Source organism: Arabidopsis lyrata (genome assembly GCF_000004255.2).
Source record: "Arabidopsis lyrata subsp. lyrata unplaced genomic scaffold ARALYscaffold_4, whole genome shotgun sequence".
In the NCBI taxonomy this organism is placed as follows: Eukaryota; Viridiplantae; Streptophyta; class Magnoliopsida; order Brassicales; family Brassicaceae; genus Arabidopsis; species Arabidopsis lyrata.
In genome coordinates, this window is record NW_003302552.1 from 1838228 (window position 1) to 1842152 (window position 3925).

General features: G+C 38.5%; 1 long non-coding RNA gene across 1 annotated transcript; it reads right to left on the reverse strand.

Moving 5' to 3' along the window:
* Positions 1-1987: 1987 nt before the first annotated feature.
* On the reverse strand, positions 1988-3925 carry LOC9314752. The gene is made up of 4 exons (XR_002332596.1): positions 3463-3925; positions 2946-3024; positions 2403-2440; positions 1988-2266 (listed from the first exon to the last, which is right to left on the reverse strand). It is a non-coding gene; the product is annotated as an uncharacterized LOC9314752 (long non-coding RNA).

The following is a 3925-nucleotide window of genomic DNA, read 5'->3' on the forward strand; positions in this document are numbered from 1 at the left end:
TATTTTGTACTTCTTCTGTCTCATATGTAGAATAGTACATTGTTCGATCAATTTGTGGTTAACACTGGTTCTGTGGATCAGGTTTAGTTTTCATAATACGGCGTAGTTGAACTCAAATTTGCGGCTTACTATTGCAATCAGATTGGTAAGCAGTTAATCAAGTTTTTCTAGTAGAGATTTGATGAACATAACCCTTGTTCAAAAAGTTTGTTAGGCGCTAGTCTAGCGTTCGGGGTGGGTCTATCGACTTAACCAAATGTTCAAAATTCATTTATGCAAAGAGTGAATCAATGGCTAAGAACTGATGAGCCAGAAGAATATATATACAATAAATGGTACCAAAAAGCAAAAGATATGGAAAATGAGGAAAGCACTATTGAACGGAAAATCACTTAACAAGAATACAAGATGAGTAAAAATGACAAGGCGACAATCCATCCAAATTGAGGTTAGAAACAAGTGATAGTTTTGTTCTTACACAACAGAGTTATACAAGTGTAACCTTGAATTCTTATGGTCTCCAAATAGCCATGGCTTGGAGGGCAGGGCACTCGATAAGGGGTTTTCTTGGATGAAAGTTAAAATTTGTTGATATAAAAGAAATATATATATATATAACCCAACCCGTCTCAGCTTTCCGACGCCGGTGAGTCCATGGCTTGCCGGCGTCGGGCCATTCTCTCTATTCTCTCGTGCTCTTGTCGGTGCTCCTGCTCTTGTGAGCTTTTTCTCACTATGTTTTCCCTTCCCGACAACCGTAACTCCAAATTAAGCTCAGATCTGGTGGTCAGAGGTCCATCTTCCGCCATCCTTAGTTCAACCTCATTCCGCCAGAACCTTTGTTTGGCGAGACCTTCTTCCTTTCTCCGTCGGTTGAATCTTTCGCCGGCGAGATCCTACCCTCACATTCAGCTTCCAGCCACGAGTCGTCGATGGCTGATCGTGTTGTATCTCCTTAGCATGAGTTATGTCTCCGGTTTAATCCCTGCCGGTCCCCCGTCCACCCATCGCTGCCTCTCAACACCTCTCACAGTTATTAAACACTCTTCATCTCTTATCCCAACCCAGATTCGGTTGAAGCGCTTCACTGGAGTTCCCTTAACCGGTGCCTTCTTCTCGGGATCTACCTTTGATTCCCGAAGACCTATCTTCCTTCCCGAGAACTGCTCCACCATCGATGACTCCTCCGCCTCTCCAAGATTTCGGACGTTTTGGTCTCTCCAAGTGAATCTAGGGACTACATCAACTTCGGCCTCTCTCTCGGTCTCAATGTCCGATGAACTTCCCACCACCACACTTCGCCGCCGCTGCAATCTTCTCGTGACCAAATTAGGTCAAAGGTCCTTCCAACGAGTGTTGTGGGCCTGACCCATTAAGTTTGTGGTGTGGGCTTTAAATGACTTGATCTCTTTTTTTTGCCCAAAATCAAATAACATGCCTAACTTTATGACCTCTCATATACGTTTCGTAATGCTACTCATGGTTTGTCCATTGCCAAGAATTAATTGGTTTGGGTCATTTTTGAATTGCCGAGATAATGATGATCTCATTTCCGCATCATCCTCCATCCCAGAGTCACTACAAGAAAACTGGGTTTTAGCGACTACACTAAAAGTCACTAAATAGTCGCTAAATGGTAGGTTACGACTAAAACGTATAGTCGTAAATCGAGAGTCGCTAAAATAAATAGTCGTAAAAATAGTCGTCAATTAGCGACTACGTTACGACTAATAATCGTAGTCATAAGTGTAGTCGTAACGTAGTCGCCAAATTTAGTGACTAATTAACGACTATATTACGACTTTGGTCTTATTTATGTATTTATATATTTATACTGTATTGTATTTATTTATACCATATTTATGTATTTATACAGTATTTAGGTATTTATTTCAATAATAATATTTATATTATTTTTAAATATATTTTTGGAAGGTACTGAACTACTGATATTAGTAATAAAAGTACTACATTTAAAAGAAAACCATATTACAAAATAAAATTAAAACATTATTAAATATAAAATTACATCATCCTCCAAAAAACATAATTAAAACAAAGTAGATAACAATCATTAAGAAAGAACTTGGCTTAATTAACTCTTTTGATTTCAATTCTTCTTCCTTGTCTTATAGGGTTTATCAAAAAAATTCTTCTTCCTTGCCTTACTCTTTCATGCTTTCTTCTGCTCCAAAAACTGCCTCATGGTTATCTCACCGGAAGAAAATACTGATATGCTATCATAGGTCTGGTCAAGATACTCTCCCTGAAAAAAAAAACGCACCATGAGAAGGCAAGGACATATCATCTTAAGACTAATCAATCAACACGATTTTGGCCAAGCATTAAGTCGTGATTTGCCATTGCAGAAGCAATATCACACTGCTTAAAAAGAAAACCACCTGTAGAAAGACAACTAGTTCTCTCACTATATCAATACCTGCAATAAAAGAACAGTACATGTAGTAAGAGAACACGCCAACAAGATCTATTATCCAACTCTAGAATACAAACACACATACGACCAAAGGATCAGAGACTATATCAATATGAGCTGAAATTAAAACAGCAAAGAACTTGGCTACGCAAATCAGTTCTTAAGCAAGCATCACTTTGGCAAGTTAATCTCCGGACATCACAATCAAGAACTTGAATAGCTACATTATCCAAAGAAACATATGTAAACTTCTTGGTCAGACAATATAGGCAACTTGGTTTTTGAAAGACCATTTCAATTGATCTCAGCTGTTAATAGTTTGTCACTCTATAGCGAATACATTAAGAATGTTCAGAGAAAGATAAACACGGATTTGACTTTGTAGTGGTCACTAACTTGAATTGGTCCATTTTTCATGTTTTCTCTAAATTTAAAAGCTGAAACCATGACCCATTACTTTGTCCAAAGTCTAAGTACGTTCAAAATATGAGAGCAAGTAAACTCGTACCTTAAACTCAACTGTAAGTGTTGGGACCTTTTTAAAACATCTCTTAGGCTGCGCTGGAAAAAGATGTCCAATCCCTAGCCTACAAGAGAAATCGAGATAAATTAAGCAAATATCAAAACTGACCAATCCAAGCAATAGCAACAAATGCTAAAGAAGTTCCGACTGTAAACACGACCATGTGCCTCTTGAACAAGTCCTAAGTGATTAAACAAAACTCCATTTAAGCAAAACCTCCTGATTCTCAAAACTCCTGATTCTCAAAACATTTCACAATCCCAATTCTTCAAAATCGATATAAATTGGAAAATTTGGATCAAAAGTAAAAGACTCATTCAAAACATACTCGTCTCCTTACCAACCAACACATGCGACTCAGATCTCCTCTGATTGAGAGAAAATAGTTAAAATTCAGAGATTACAAAAGAGTGGCCACTTAAGAGAAAAGAGTTAAAATTCAGAGAAACCCAATCAAACATCACTCCTCTGAGGTTGGTGATGGCGAAATCCTTTACCTTACCTTACCAAAATGGAAGAGGTCGCTAACCAGAGGATTGACAGGAGAACTTCAGGGAGTGACGAACAAGCTCGAGATCGAGAAAGAGGAGCCGTCCTAGAGCATCCTTGACTTGAACCAGCAAGATTGCAACTCCGCAGGACGAATTGAGCATAAACCACAGAGAAAACCGGTCTCCGTCCTTAAGAGGCCAGATCTGGGAACAAGAATCAAGTGAGATAAGCTCTTAACGACCCAAGGGGATCAACAAATTGGAGCGCAATCATCCTTAAACACGAACCAAGAAAATTATCGAGAGTTTGGGGAAGAGAAAAGAGGAAACAGAGAGAGAAGGGAGGATTAGATCTGAAATTGTATTTCTTTGGATGATGAACCCTAGTATTGGGCTGTATCTTTTAGTACAAAGCAACAAGACTTAAACGGCAACGTATTAATAAATGACAGTACTCTTCTTCATTTCCCTTCT